Source organism: Lepisma saccharinum, chromosome 24 (assembly GCF_977018435.1).
Source record: "Lepisma saccharinum chromosome 24, izLepSacc3.1, whole genome shotgun sequence".
Lineage (NCBI taxonomy): Eukaryota > Metazoa > Arthropoda > Insecta > Zygentoma > Lepismatidae > Lepisma > Lepisma saccharinum.
This window is the reverse complement of record NC_139252.1, coordinates 42,768,639-42,785,828: the sequence shown is the minus strand read 5'-3', so window position 1 is coordinate 42,785,828 and position 17,190 is coordinate 42,768,639. Positions and strand designations below refer to the sequence as shown.

Genomic DNA, 17,190 nt, shown 5'->3' with positions numbered 1-17,190 from the left:
TATAGAAAACAGATACAGGCCTATAATTTTTGAATATCACTACAGTTCACCTAAAGAAAACTTGTCAGATAAGGATCTGCAAGAGCATTTACACTACTAACCACGTTCAATAACTCTAATATCTTTTTGACACGTTCCTGTTCTTTCTTGTATTCCATTTCCAAGAAAAGAAAAGCCACAAGTATTGCAACACTTGAGCAAAATAAAGTTCAAAACAATACGCAAGTAAAACACCCCAGGAACGCAGAGCTCTTTAATTATTGTGGACCAACGCGCACAACAATCAGGCGACTAAAAGACCTACTACCTTTCAAGGAGTAAACAACATGAAGGTAACGGAAAGATGAACAGTGTTGCCAACTTATAAGACTATTTTTTTTAAAACAATTTTTAGACCTGGGGTGTTGTGGCCAACCCACATACCCATTTAAAGGTTAAATGGGTTCGGAAAAAAGGTTCTGGCCCATGACGATTCCGATTTTCAAGGGGTTCCGAATTGATTCTCTTCTCAATCTGGTGTAATGTAAAGTTGTGTTCAAAATAGTTCCGCGAGTGCGTTTCACATTTAAAATCTTTTTTGTGTTTTGGCCATACTTTTGTCGTAATTGCATATTTCATTTTGTATATTTTGGTAATTTTGGGCCATAAAAATCCTACTCTAATTATGAATAGTACAGTAGGAAACATAAGTATTGCTCGGCAAATTGTCCATGACTAATTTCATTCATTTTTGTCTTGCATCCTACGTGTTTTTAGGTCCAGATATGGTCGTGCAGAGGTTTTAGCAACATGTTAGGAGTTTTGTTTCAGTTCTTGAACCTCGCATTTCGTAAAACAAAGGGAAAAAAAACATGCTGCTGTACAATTTGCTTAGTAATGCATTTTACTCTACCTACTGCAATACAACGCAATGTAAACAACCTGGGTAGTACAGTGGGATCCATGAGTATTACCGTGCAAATTGTCCATGACTATTTTCATTAATTTTTCTCTTACATCCTGTGTGTTTTTAAGCGATGGATTTTTATGTATGTTGGTGCAGAAGTTGTCAACAGCTTGTTTTGAGTTTTCTTTTAATTCTTGAAGCTCTTATTGGGTCAAATAAAGTGCACGAACATGGTGATGGACAATTTGTACGATAATACTCATGGATCCCACTGTACCTGGAACTAGTTCATAAAGGTCGCATAAGAGTGCGCTACGGAACAGCAACGGGCAGAGACATCTACGCCAAAAGTGAGAACTACGTGCGAACCAGGACGAGCGGCTAGGGACAGCGTTAACACCTTGTACAGTGGGATCCATGAGTATTACCGTGCAAATTTTGATTTTTTTTTTATTTGATTTAGTTTATTTTACTTCGCGTTTTGTGCCTCTTGGCTAATTTGCGAAGATGGGGATGAGTGATGAAATGATGAAATTGATGAATGGACATTCACAAACAACCAAGCCCGACCGGGATTCGAACCCGGGACCCTTGGCGTCGCAGCGCGATGTGCTAACCACTCGGCCACAGGGTCGGGCAATTACCGTGCAAATTGTCCATGACTATTTTCATTAATTTTCCTCTTGCATCCTTATGTGTTTTCAAGCGATGAATTTTTATGTATGCTGGTGCGGAAGTTGTCTGCAGCTTGTTTTGAGTTTTCTTTTAATTTTTGACGCTCTTATTGGATAAAATAAAGTGGACGAACATGGTGATGGACAATTTGCACGGTAATACTCATGGATCCCACTACATGCTAACAGCACCAAACCTGGTTTGCCTAACCTATCCACATAGGCATATAATAGATAAATAACTTATAAGCCATGTAAATAGGTTTGGCAAGTTATATTTTGTTTATATAATCTATTATATGCATACGTGGATAGGTTAGGCAGGCCATGTTTGGTGCTGTTAGCATGTATTTGCTAAGGTGCTAATGCTGTCCCTAGCCGCTCGTGAACCAGGAGTCTAGTACCTTGTGTTACCTTTGTACAGGGTGGTCCAAAAACTCGGTAATCATTGCAATGCAGAAATTATATTGAACTGAGCAAAATACATTAAAGAGTGAAATAGGAATAGCTTGCCTGGAAGATTGATTCTCCGTATATTGACATCTATATAGGAAGATCTAAATCGTAACCACACAATTGAGATTGACTAAACTTATCTCTTTGGAAGACACACGAATTATTACCACACAACATATGTGAGTAAGGGGTCCCGGGTTCGATACCCGGTGCCGGTGGAGGCACAAGTTGTTCGGATCCCACTTTAGACTGTAGGTCCAGTCCCGATTAGCCTTACTGTGCATAAAGTGCACTTAAAACACCAAATCTTAGATTTATTTTCTTTTTTGTGCGAGCCATAGGCTGTACGCACTACATAGTTTTGATTTTTCTACAATATTTTGTTACATTTTGTTTTCTTTTAAGCTGTCTCTTACTTTGTCCCCTATATACACATTCTTCCCCTCCCCCAACAGTTCTTCTTCCAGTCTTTCTTCCTTCTTCCTCGCCCCACTTCTCTTTTCCCGCACTCTCACCAAAAAACGCATACATTTTACTTTACACACACTTACACTATAAAGATGGCTCGTCTGGAGCATGATCACTAATTTCTCTGCCTTCTCTAATAGCTTTCCCCCGCCGTTCCTGGACTGCATTTTAGATAGACTGAAGGCGCTCGACAGTGTCCCAGCGGCGATCCGGAACATAAATTAAAAATTAGGAACTTTGCAAGATGTTTACGAAGGCGGGGATGGCCGCGATCGGAAGGAGACTGGAAGAGCTGGAGAAAGAGAACGCGGCGCTCCGAGAAGAGAACGACGCACTGTGGCGGAGATTGTGTTCGGCGGAGACGGAGGTGGACCATTCGAAACGAAATAATTTAATTTTCGATGGTATGGAAGAGAACGGACATGAGCCCTGGCAGCAGTAGGAGGAGAAGATCAGGGATCTGGCGAGGGAGAAGCTGAACGTGGACCTCGACGATCTGGCGGTGGAGAGAGCGCACAGGCTCAACTACAAAGTTTCGGCTTGCAGGCCGATCATTGTTAAGTTCCACCACTATAAAAAGAAGGAAGAGATATTGGCATGCCGGAAGAAACACCAAATCAACAACAACGTATGTGAGGATGATAAACATTCCTCTTAACCTACTACAACTTTATACGTCAATTTCTCTTGCGAATAATACGTTATGGCACTATATTTAGTACCCGATTTGACTTTTGGCCTACGATGTGTATACAGGATATTGAAAAATAAGGAAAAAATTACAAATCTCTATTGTGGACATAGGATAATAAATTCAAACATGTGCTGTGCGTCACCAGAGAGAGTAAGAATCAGCGTTTTATGTACTCAATATGAGCACCGTGTGTCATTCGTCAAACGACAAAAAATAACCCATTTCGTTCCACACGCACTTCAACTGGTCTACAGTCATGGTCTCCACAGACACAACAATTAGGCCCTTTCATGTAGAGGTGTCTTGTGTACATGAATAGATAAAAATTGCAGGGGTTTATGTCAGTTGACCTGGGCGGACACCAACGATGCACAGGGTCCTTCCAATCCAGCATCCCGGAACGCCATATTGCTTTCACAACCTCCAGCGCTGCCGTGTGGGATCTAATGCAGCGTGCGAATTGACGGGGAGTTTGCCGTCCCCCACCAGACACCCAAAATTGTATCCTCGCCAAACAAAAGAAAATTACCTTTATCGCTACCAGGGTCTAACTATGTAACAAAAGAAAAAAACATTCGTGTTCATTAATGGTACAGTCAGTTATCAAAGATTTTCCTGCCGAAATGCGAAAAGTATGTATCCTTGTGGATTAAAGAAGGAGACACTTCTGCAACTGCCCTACCTCACCGAGCCAAGACTACAGCAGACTGTTTTCCACTTAAGTTTTCATGGCATAGTGCTGATATTTTACATGTATTAATGTGCTCATAAGAAACTTGTAGGTAGGCTATGTGGACGTTAAGTTTAGGTTAGGTGTACGTTAATTTTAGGTTAGATGGACGTTAAGTTTAGGTTAGATGGACGTTAAGTTTAGGTTAGATGGACGTTAAGTTTAGGTTAGGTGTACGTAAAATTTAGGTTAGATGGACGTTAAGTTTTGGTTAGATGGACGTTAAGTTTGAACTTTGCAATAGAAATTTGGTCAAGTTTTCGGTTTCGATAGCTCTTTTTGTGTACGAGTTTTGTTGTCTTAGAATGTAAATATACGGCTTCTAAATTACGTATATACAGAGTGGCCAAGATAAAAGAGGCCCCGTGTTATACGTGCTATAAAAAGAACATTAAGCAAGTAAGAGCTGCATTTATGTAACAAGAATTTTTTTCGCACGTTGTGTGATGACATGTTGTTATTTCTTACCGCTAGGGCGGCGCTCGAGCGGGGTCACGTGATGTTGAGCAGCGATTGAGTGATCAGTGCTGCGTTGTCAGTAGTCGGTTTGAAGCGTGTTGTGAAGTGCTGCAGAAGGCCTTTGTCAATCGAATAAAGAGTATTCATTGTTGAAACGTACTTCGGATGTAAATCGTTTAAAACTGTAAATGAAAGGTTCACGATAAAATATCCAGAGACAGCTGCTCCTGCGAAAAGTGTTGTGCAGAAATTGATCACGAAATTTAGAGCAACAGGTTCAGTCGCTAATGCCAAACGTAACCGTGTAAAGACAGTTTGTTCGGCGCACAATACTGAACGTGTTCACGAGGCTATGGTAAGGAGTCCACGGAAATCAACTAGACGTCTCTCCTCCAAACTAAACATCAAACGAACGTCATGCCAGAACATGTTGCAGCAGTTACATAATTATGCGACCATACAAAGTAAGAGTGATGCAAGCATTAAAACCTACGGATTACGGACAACGACAACACTATTGCGAATGGTTACTCACGAATGTTGCTGATGGTTATCTGGATCCTCATCTTTACTTCCACTCAGACGAAAAGCATGGTTTCACCTTAGTGGGTACGTGAACCCTCAAAACACACGCTATTGGTCAACAGACAATCCCAGGGAACGCTTTGAGGTGCCTCTGCATGATTTGAAAGTAGGCGTTTGGTGTGCTGTTTCAGGCCAACGGATTGTAGGCACCATTTTCTTTCAAAACACTGTGAACTCGCAAGTGTATGTAACGGAATTGTTGCAACCATTCATAGCGCAGCTAACGGATGAAGAACGAGAGTATGCGTTTTTCCAGCAAGATGGCGCTACGGCGCATACTTCACGGTTTTCAATGTCATATGTCCATGAAGCTTTCGGAGAACGTACAGTTTCCGCAGGTTTATGACCTCCCAGATCGCCGGATCTGTCGACCTGTGATTTTCATTTGTGGGGTAATTTAAAGTGTAAGGTCTACAGTAACAACCCGCATAGAATTGAAGAGTTGAAAACAAACATTCGCAATGCGATTGCGGAAATCACACCACATGAATTGGCAAAAGTTTCCAGAAACATGTTGAGACGTGCTGAGTTGTGTATCGAGGTTCATGGTGAACATTTTCAGCACCTCCTGTGAACTATTGACCTATTGAATGTTCAGTACGTTGTTTTTCATAATAATACTTTCCTACTCTGTATTCTGTATATACAATAAATGAGCGAATTGTCTGTATGTTGTTTATAAGACATGGGGCCTCTTTTAGTTTGGCCACCCTGTATATAACGTATATATATAACAAATACAATCATATCATAAGATTTAATGACCTAGGTTAGAAGCAATATTCTAAGGTTCTTAGAACTGCAAGGCATTGGTAACATTGCAAATGTGCATACCGCCACGCAAAAAAACTTGCTCCCAAAATGAAGTTACAAATACGCCACTGAATGGGCATGGCAACCTTAGAGCAAGAGGCTTAATTCGCACAGTGTTTACACTCTTTCTTCTTCTTCTTCTATCTTACCGAACCCAGACTAACCTAACCTAACCTAGCGTCACTAATGACGTCACGTCAGCCAATCGGATTGCTTAAAACTGTAGTGGCAGCAATCACTAATTCTTACTCTCTTTGGTGACCCATAGCAAATGTTAGTATCTTTTACCATGTAAATTTGTAATCTTCCCCTTCTTTTTGAATAATCATGTATTTAATTTTAAGACTGCTATTCAATGAAAATAATTGGCGAAAGCATGGATGAGATGTAGAGGTAGTGCCAGCATTAAATAGTTGAGTCCAAAGAGAATTTTGTTCATTTGGTTGCCGTAAGCTTTTCAATGCTGTGTGCTATTCAAACGCAATTTTCACTGATGTGAATTGTTTCTAGGCTAATTTGACAATAATAACATATTTCGTCAAGTTTTTAGATAATGTAGAGTCATAACTCATAAGCAGTGATGTGCCGTACACTATAAGTTTACGTCTACATGCGTTGCCTACACGTAATCTACGCGTAGATTACAGTTGGTTGTAGTTTACATAGACTACGTAGACAATCTAAAGTGCATTAAAATTAATTTTCAAGGCTTTCAAGAAAAGAAAGTGACATTTTCAACTATATTGGTTCCTAACGAAATGAAAAGTATCCTATTTACAACAAAATGTCTCTTCCCTTCTATCAATTATGGAAGAAGAAGAATAGTATGCAAAAAAACAACAGATGGCAGTCGTGAGGCAAAATCGTCTTTTTTCCATAAACAGTAGAATATTTCCTACTTTAGGTTCTTTTCGTAGGTGAGAAATTGTTCGAATTTGAAAGGGAGCGTTTGAAAAGTTTTCCTCACACATCACCAACTGATACGCAGTATAATTTTGTTCTATTTCCACGGTGCCCTTTGATAACTTATCGACTTTCGCCATGTTGTTTACATAAATTCCGTAATCTACGTGTAGAATGTAGACTATCGTTGTTTACGTGTAGACGCACTTCACTGCTCATAAGTTTCAGAAAACGGCAAAGTCAGACGCGTATGTTTGTGCACAAACTTAGTGTCATTTGTGTTCCATCTGCAGTAGATTGACAATCCAAAGATTTTCATTCTACACCACACTTCATTCTTCCAGTTCCTCGTGATATACAGTATGTAACATTCTTATATCGTACACACGGATTTTCAAAGAAAATGCTTTAACATCTGAAAGGAAATGCACTCTTTTGAAATTGTTTCTTTACAATTCAATAACCAATATCATTAGGAACATAAAATCTTACCCAAATTCTGTATAACCAATGATAATAATAAATTAAATGAAACTGAAAGAGAAACATGCCATTTTTTGTACAACTTTTCTATTCGTACACTTAATAATATAAAAGAAAAAGTATATTCAGAGCAAATTGACTGACAATTCTAATACTTTGATGCGTATCCTTTGGCTTTAATTACTGCTTGACACCTGTTCTTCATAGAATAACCAGTTTCCGACATGTTTCAGAGCTTATTTTATTCCACTCGGCTTGCACAACAGTTTTCAACTCTCGTTTGGACTTGACGCCTGCTTTATGGACTCGCCTCTTCAAAATTGCCCATAAATGCTCAATGGGATTTAAGCAGGGGCGGCCGCTCATAAGGACGATACGGACGCCGCACTGCCATGTGCAACCGCAAGTGAACAAACATTACATTAACATTTACATGTTAGCTTTTACATTGTCTGAATTGCAAATATTCCATTGCTTATAGATCGTTGGTTAGTCGGTTCTGTATTCATTCTTCCGCGACAATTGCAAAGTTTGCACGCAACCGTGCGGGGGAATACGGAACTTCGAGAGAAATCTGGCGGGGCGCCGTCCTCCCAATTTACGAGACGTAGAGCATTCTCAGTCGCGGTCGCGAGGGGTAAATGGCGAGGAAACTGAGGGAATAACACGCGCGGGATCTCTGGCTGGGAGGACGGAGGGTTTGTCGTCCGAAACCCACCTCCTAGGCAAAACTGGCTCTCTCTTCGGAGAACGGTAAACAATGAAGAGTTGCCAGAAGCAATGAAGTTAACGTAAGAAAGAAAATTACCAACCGTTGAAAAAAATATTCTGTATTCCATAATCTCATTCATTTATGACAAGAGTAGAGCAATAAATAACGCAATTTCCAATGAGGAAAGAAAATGTCGCTAACTGAAAAAGTACAGACTCTTGCATGATTTTTGTTATTTATCGTCGCTTTTTGCTACTTTTCGGTTATCACGACGATGAGGATGAGTGATGATGGTATAATGAAATTGATGGAGGGGCACTCACAAAGAACACACATACCCATGCCGGGATTCGAACCCAGGAGCCCTGGCTTTGTAATCCGGTATGCTAGCCACGGAAGTCGGCTATAGATTCTTGTTACACGCAAAATTATCGTGTAGCTATATGCGTTGTATTTTTTCTGAATTTAGTGAAAAGTACATTTGGATTACAATGATGTGGAGTACATCATGTAGATTTAAATACATGTTTTGATTAGCACCTTTGAAAAAAAATCCTGATAATGTGACAAAGTTCTCCAATTTCTTTTCAAGGCGGATGTTAAATAAATTAAAAACTCGTCATTTAAACTCACCAAGAGTCGCTACAGAAACCTGTAAACTACAAATTTCTTAAAATTTGGCAAAATTGTCTGGCAACCCCGAAGCAATAAAACGACTCTTCGTTTTCCATGGAAAAGTGAAGTGAAGCTTTTTCGGTAGTTGTGCATTTGTCGCGATGAACAGTGTGGAGAAATTGTTGGTGCGAAGTTTTTCTACCAGAAGTCAGAAGTCTGGATGAAAAAATAAACAAAAAATCTAGTCCGAATTTAAATCTAGAACAAGTGTCAAAGAAGGGAGGTCGTGAGTTCACTTGCAAATTTCGCGTTGAAGGACAGAAGGATGAATTTCAGTTACAAGCATGTCTGAAGATTTCTGTTAAGTTTGAAGTTTTTACATTAGAGCTTCTGGTAAAGCAGATATCACCTTTCCAGTGAGATATTTATTTTGGTGCCCTATTTCACATATCAATTAGTCATGTTGGACAGGGGACATTTTCTGTGTAACTTTTTACTAGAAATTTTCACGATCAATTCACGTAAATATTCGTCATTGTGCTTATCAAGTTGTGTAAAAATCAGAGGCGAAGATATAGTACAAGCAATGCAAGCACTGCTTGCATAATTCGAATATCATTTAATGTACTTAATGTTCTAACCGTATTTAGTTTCCATCGCACTCGATTTCGCGAAAAAATGCGGCCGCAAACTCCCCCAGCAGCTCTGTAGCAAGCACCAGCCTCAATGCTTGCAGCCGTTCTGCGGGAAAATAAGGCCTCCGAAGGAGTCACATGGCGAAGCGTGAAATTTTGGTGGAACCCGTCCACAAAGCTTCTACAAAAAGCTGTGCTTTCCGAGCTTGCGTGATTCCCGAAAATAGCCGAGTTCAACCGAAAGCAGAAGGATTCATCTATGGGTACGTTGCCAGCAAAAAACTAGTAACGAATATTTGTCTTCATGAACACGTAAACAAGATCGCAAATATAATAATAATTGTTAGTCATAAAATAACTAAAAGAAGTTATTATCACTGTTCTAAATTCCATATATATCATATTATATTACAAATTATTTTAGATTTCGCGAAATGTAAAACGCGTAAAAAAGTTGACATTGGGAGTTGGGTCAGTGGAATTTCTGCACCCCCGTGAAGAGTTTTCTCAGGGAGGGAGGGAAGATTGGACGGACCTTGGTCCCGCACCCTGCTTCCTGGTCGGTCCAGCTCAAATTACGCCAGAAGTGTTGACCGCTACCAGTGTTTGCAACTGCCAAATTATTTACGCAGTAATTCAAGTGAGCTCTTTCACAAATTTTACAATCAATAAATTGACTGCTTTTGAATAAAACTTGGGGTGAAAATAAAGCTATCTGAGAAAGAACTATCTACTGATATTTGTACATGGCATAGAAGTAAATCGTATACATTCTGCATATTATGAGCACAAGAATATGTTTTAATGATTGATTGATTGATTTGTTGTTTTAAGTCCACTTTATGCACAGTAAGGCTAATCGGGACTGGACCTACAGTTTAAAATGGGATCTGAAACACTTGTGCCTCCACCGGGTATCGAACCCGGAACCCCTTGATTACAAGGCGACGACACTACCACTGCGCCATCGGGGAGGCCCGAATATGTTTTAAGTTCTATTATTATGACGCAAGTGGTGTTCCCAGGGTCTTTTTACGGTCCCCATTTTGTCATCTTTCCCTTCCTTTGACGTTTTTTCTTAGATATACTGGGCCAAAAGGGGGTTATGTCTACCATCCCCCCCCTTCGCCCCGGGCACGCCATTGAATGACACTTTATTACTTAAATATTAATGTACATACTCGTTCTGCTGAAATGATTCTGATTCCTCCGCGTAATTTTTATCTCCAAACTGATATATCTTTCCTTTGTGACGGATAAAATTAAGGAAATAAGTTGGTATCACTTTCTGTTGTTTCAGAGATTTTCAAAGTGATCTTGTGTGGATGCTTGTATTTGCAGTTGTGGAAAGCGCGTGGGATAGTGTGACTGTTTGTTGCTTCGTGTTTTGTGCTGTGAATTTATCGGATTGAACGCGTATTTAGGAACGGTTGATGTGAAGTGCGGGTGTATTATTGAGCAATTGAAAATTGCTTCGTTTAGCTCGAGAGAGATAAGTGTTAAAATGAAAATCGTGGAAGGGGGTCGACCAACACCAAGAGTTTGAAATTTATTGTGGTGAGTACATCGTCTATGCATGTGTTTCTTTGCTTTGAAATGAATTTTTTATTGTTTGTGTTTAACTTTTTATTTAGTGTTTAAGTTTCTCCAATGCGGTTTTTAGGGTGCCCAAAAATACATCATGCAGCGTAAAATAAACAAATGATTCCCATTTTTTTTTATCTAAATCGGTTTGGTCACCGTTTGACCATATTAAATAATAATGAACAAATAAAGGTACTAATAAGTAAGTAAGAAATTCCGTCTCCCTTTAGTCGTATGCGGAAAGTTCGCATATGCAAAACGTTTAATATCATATGAATAACGTTACCTGGATTTTTTTAAAAAAGTAAATGTGACGTTTGCGGATCATATGGTTTATTTTTAGTACAGTCACTTTATTACGATATTTTGACAAATCCAGCGACTGGATGAGGCTATAAACCTTGAATCTTTCCCCTCGGCATGTCGTTGTACTACATGTTTTGTTGTACTGAAACATTGCTTGCCTCCTTCGTAAAGCCCCTATCACACGGAACTGGATTTCTAGTTGGAATCCCCTAGTTGGCGATGAACTGACTTTCTGGGTAGTAATCATGGCCGCCTGGCTGACTGCTTGACTGGTTTTGAGGAATAGGACATGTTCTAATTGCTACTAACTTCTTCGACTAGATTCTGTGGAACAGCCAATCAGAGCAAAGTTTGGGCATGTGAAGATATTCTGTGAGTTTGTGAAGTAGTCTTTTTTTGTCTGTGGCTTCCGAGTGCATACAACACGAAAGGCATGTATACAATTGAAAAAGCTAAAATATTCTTCCATACGTGTATAGTAAACGTTGTAAAGTACGTATTTTATCAGCGCCGTTCTTCTCTACCTAAAACCATTTAATGCGATGCGATATTCCTCTCGGTTGGATAGTTATCGTATTTTAAAAGTGTGAAGTGATACGTTGTTTACATCTCGCGCGGCCGCCATTATGGGAACGAAAGACTATCGACAAGTACGGTGTAACAAGTACCGTGTGAGGCGAAAACTAGCAAATGGGTAGCCAGTCCAGCGTCAACTAGAGCATTCCAAATAGAAATCCAGTTCCGTGTGATAGGGGCTTAAGACTACGCTTCGCTACTGGTAAAAATTAATATCCCTTCTTCTGTTAAACGACTAAATCTCTTAGAATGATATTTCTTCTTCCATCTTCTTCGCATTACTGTTAAATAATTATTAATTTAAAACGTGTAAAACATGATATTCGGTAAACACGAACGTATCAATTTCTTATCACGTTGGCTGTTATACGAAATTCCTCATTTAAACTCGCATTACTAGTAGAGCAAATTTTTGCCGGCCCCCGTGGGCATATTTACAAACCCTATAGTGCTGCAGAACCAGAGGTATATAACACGTTCTTATTGGCTGTGTGCACAGGAAGTGTTTATGTTCCGTGTCCATTGTTCCTTGCTTCTTCATTTACAGCAAAAGTATAGAAAAATAAGACTTGGGATTATATAGTAATAAAGTTTGTAAACAGATTGTCGAAATTATGTTAAGAAATTACGTTTATATAATAAAATAAATGTTTAAAATGCTATACGTTGGATATACATAATGTTCTCAGTAGTCATTGGTAGTTACAATGTTTGCACTGATGTGACTTTAAATAGAAAAATCATTCACTTCAAGAAGAGTTCTGATTTCTGTCTTCTAAAACATTAATTTAAATAATTTTGCTAAAAAAGGAACCTTAGTGTAAATGGGTTTCTTATCTTGTTGGGATGGATATCTGAAATCTACACTGTTAATTTGAACCCTGCCATCTAGCGTTAACTTGAAGGAACGCTGCATCAACTTCCGGAATGGCAGCCAATCAGTAGCCAAATGTCGCTGGAGGTTCTGCAGTAGGGTTTGTAAATACGCCCCCCGTGGCGGGGTGGTTAGCACATCGCGCTACGACGCCAGGGATCCCGTGTTCGAATCCCGGCCTGGGCATGGATTTTGTGAGTGTCCATTCATCAATTTCATCATATCACTCATCCCCATCTTCGCGAATTAGCCAAATGTGGCACAAGAGGCGAAGTAAAATAAAGCAAATCAATAGAGCAAATTTGTGAGCTATCGCACCTCCACTTTGGATCACCACGAGCCGCCACTGGATTTAAGTCTGGACTTTGAGCTGGTGTTTGTAGTAGTTTGGGCACATTCCATATTAGCCAATTCATGTTAACTCGCGCCTTATGCTTACTGTCATTGTCTTGTTGGAATCTGTAGATAGGCGGCATGTCCATTTTTTGGGCACTCTGCTTTACATTGTTCTTCAATATGTCCAAATAGACATATGCATCCATGATACCATCAATAAACTGGATGGTACCAACACCTTTGGACGACATACAGCCCCAAATCATTAATGACCTACCACCTTGTTTAACTGTTGGAACTGTGTTAATGTGATCATTGCCTTATTTGATTTTCTCCACACCCTATTCATCCCATCTGACCCGTATATATTAATCTTGGACTCGTCTGACCATATGGCACTATCCCAAAATTCCTGGTCCTTGTGGATGTGCTCTTTCACGAATGAAAGTCTATTCCTGCGATTCACCTTATTTACATACGGCCTCTTTCGTGGTATTCTGCCATGATATCCATACCATGTCCGTACTTCCACAAGGCACGTCGGACAGTTTGATCGGACATCATCTTGCCAGCAACATTTTCTACTAACGGTCGTAACTGAGGAACACTTAGTCGGGGTTTTTCTCGCACTCTTATTAAAATAAAGCGTTCATCACGTTTATTCAACTGTCTGTCTCTTGGTTTTCTCGGCACATTCTGTGTTGAACCTTTCTCTCTAAATTTGTTTACTATGTATTGAACTGTGCAGTGTGATTTATTGACTGTTTGTCCAATTTTTCTTAACGAATAACCTCTAAGGGCCAAATTTATAATAATATCCTTCAGATCGGAACTAAGTTCCTTCACCTTGCCCATTTCGAACACGCTAATAGATAGACGATAGGCCTACAACAATACCTACGCCAGCATTCCGCTTGACGGGGAGCGCGGCTGCATGTTCAAACATGTTACGAAGTTGCAAACTGCATGAAATCGCCCGAATAGCGTTGGCGCTGTATGCGAGGAAGATTGAAACTCTTGCCTGTACGAATAACAATGTTGCATGAAACAGCCTGTTTTTCTCTTTTCACACAAATTATATGCTTTGTTTATACACTTTTAACATACATTTGTTGGTGAAACCTTGATTAACATTAATTTCCAGGTACATATGAAAATGATTAAATTTACTAGTAGATACGGCATTTTTTCCTCGGAAATTCTATATGTGTACGAATATCAATGTTACATACTGTATTTGTTTATGAAAGATAGGACCATTTTTATTGGCCATGTTGAGAAATGAAACACCCGGCAAATAAAAGTTAATTATGAAAATACAGGTACAGTCATAATAAATTATTATGTATTACACTCTAACATATTAACCCATAAGAATAGAGCACTTCAAGTGAGGTAAACAAATACTTAGCAAATATTAATGTTTTTTGAGTTTTGATATATGATCTCATCCCTGACGCTGACGATCATCTTTTTAAAATTCTCATTTTATGACAGTTATCGTATTCTGAGCTAATTTCTCGAGTTAAAATCAAACGTGTCATTTAATAGAATAACAGCACGTTCACTTTTGCCTGTGTCAAGCGAACGAGCCTACAACTACCTTGCTGCTATTTGCAATTAGCTTTTCCTGAACAGGACCACTATTTTAAAATGTTGATTATGCCCAGGGGGACATGCTATGTAATACGCCAAATCATGTACATAAGATTTCTTTCCCTTTTTGTTTACGGGTCCCCCAGTCCCCCCGGTAACAACGCCCCAGATTGCACTGCACGCACACGCAGGATTGCACAACCTGTCTGATTTCAGTTTCTGAGAAGAAAGACGTGTAATACAATTGCTCTCACTTCTGTCACACACTCGCATTTCTTCCTAGAAGAAGAAAAGGCGGGAGAGTTTGTCAAAGTTTCGGAAAGTGCCAGCAAAATTTGCAGTTTTTTAAAAGGTATATTTAACTAACTTCTAAACGTACATTTTATTAATGGTTCTAGGTATTATATTTTAAATGGATTGTTGTTGTTGATTGTGCATTAATGTATAGACACCATGACGAAACTGTAAAATCATGTCAAATGCAATGTACGAAATGAAGAAGCTGTTGGTGTGGATATCTCTTGTAACCACGTTTAATTCATAGTTTAATGAGTATTCATTTATAATCTAGCTACAGATGGCTAAACTGCAATAGCTAAGTGTTGGCAGAGGCTTTTAAGTGCAAATCTTTAGCGGACAGCTGAGTATCGAAAACCATGTGCGATTAAATTTTGTGACTTGCTCTCCATGAACTTTGCAAGTTTTCTCTAATAACCGTCTCCATGAATTTTCTACTGTGTCTAGCAGTGACGTAGCATGACCATTTCGGTTGGTTACGCCACGTTCTTTTTATGGGTATAATATGACGTAAATGTAACTACAAATCACGAATTTGGGCTATGCAAATGTAAGTACCGTACATGTTTATAACTTTCGTTGCAAAATTACACATTTCAAAGCAAAAAAATGTTACATGTGAAATAACCGAAACTTCCCCGATTAAAATTTCGGTAACCACCAAACGTCTCTAATTCCCTTATTTTCGTAACCTTACCTTCGTAGGTATTTTTCACATTGATACTTACATATTCTGCATTCGTAAGGATTCTTCTATGTCGCGTTTCGTTTTTTGCAGGCAAATAATCTCAATTTTCGAAATATCGAGTATTTTTATTTTGTTCGCTTTTGCTTGCGTTACACGTGATATGGCGGAGAAATCTTGACTAGCGTAGTCCATGATCAGTAGTTATGCAGTGTTGCACCCTGCTTCATAGAAAAATTAGAATTTTTTTTCAGGTTCGAAAACCCCACGAACCATCCATAAATAGCCCTCAAACCATTCATAAATAGCCCCACAAACCATTCATAAATAGCCCTACGAACCATTCATGGATAGCCCAACGAAACATTCATAAATAGCCCCATGAACCATTCACGGATAGCCCCACGAACCATTCATAAATAGCCCCACGAACCATTCACGGATAGCCCTACGAACCATTCACGGATAGCCCTACGAACCATTCATAAATAGCCTTATAGATACTGGGCGAAAGGGGGGGGGGGGTTATAACCCCCATCAACCTCACATTGAGCACGCCACTGATCCTGTGCACGTCATGTTGTCGCAAGTTCGTAATCAGAAATGATGAACAGTAACTCACGTTTATTTATGTTCTAGAACTGTTACACAGTTACAAAACCGTGTATTTGTAAACACTGACCGGTTGTTACGTCATGAAACGCTCGCAAATGTTTGGTTCACGTAGTAGACGGACATCAGGGGAACAGCTTTTGTGCATCGGAGTGACATTAATGTCGAAAATTACATGATTTACCGGCCAAAGAATTTCACCGAGGTGAAAACAAGCTTCCAAGACCTTCCTAAAGTATAAATAAAGCCATTTCGGTAAGTACTTTCTCCTGTAAAATTGGAGAAATACGTTTTGGGGATACGAAAATTTTACCGATTAGTTAACATTTTGTTCAATATATGCTTTCGTGGTTAGGTTTGGTATCCTTAGCATTAAAATAAGTCTGTAAATGCATTCTACTAAGATGCTTCTACGATATTTACTGTGAAAAGTAAATGCAGAAAACCCGGTGTAAATATCTCATACGGTTTTCATGATATACATTTCCTAAGTTTGGGTTGTGCAACTTTTGAAACACACTGTATGAGATGCTGAGCATCACGGTATTCAAAACATCACTAAATTATTTGAGAAAGCAGGAAATAGAAGACAAAGTGTAAGAAATTGTTACTGACACTATGGAATGTTCACAACGTTGATAAAAAAAAATAAAATAATTTGCTAACTGCAATTTGAACTTAGAATCATTAAAATTTCATACATATTACAGCAAAAGATGACAGTCGCCAGGCTGAAATTTTTAGTCGCCCTGGCGACTGGGATTTTTCGAGCCCTGGCCATAACATTTATCAGTCCATTGTAATGCTTATTAATTATGCATTGATGTTATGAGAGATAATGCATGTAAGCCCTGCGACAGGTTAAGTTTGCAGCAACTTTTCGCATATTTAGAAAATGTGCACTCAGAATATAGTTACGCTGCAATACTGTCGACTGGCACGGGAGATGCTGAGTGCCCTTCTTGCGTGGGTTAATGCATAAAACCTGCTGCAAACTTAACCTGTCACGGGGCTTAGTTACCACAGTTTTTGCATTTGTAAGCTTATATAAGACATGTTTGTTATGTAAATATGTTTCTTGTTTCTAGCATGATTGCCATCTTTCGTTCTCACTGCTAAAATCCCATTTGGACTCTAAATTTTCAATTTTCATTGGCTGCATTCACCACTAAGAGACTTCAAGTGACAGCATCAGTACAGGTAGCGATTAT

At 39.2% G+C, this 17,190-nt stretch overlaps 1 protein-coding gene across 2 annotated transcripts in view; it reads left to right on the top strand.

Moving 5' to 3' along the window:
• The first annotated feature begins 14,597 nt into the window (after positions 1–14,597).
• LOC145977983 (dnaJ homolog subfamily C member 9) overlaps positions 14,598–17,190 on the top strand; it is a 33,496-nt gene continuing 30,903 nt past the window's right edge. The window contains exons 1-2 of one of the 2 annotated variants that reach the window (XM_083110336.1): positions 14,598–14,737; positions 17,068–17,179. The gene's annotated coding sequence lies outside the window, so the exon portion shown is untranslated. The remainder of the gene's footprint in view (positions 14,738–17,067; positions 17,180–17,190) is intronic. The other variant, XM_083110337.1, reaches the window with a different exon arrangement.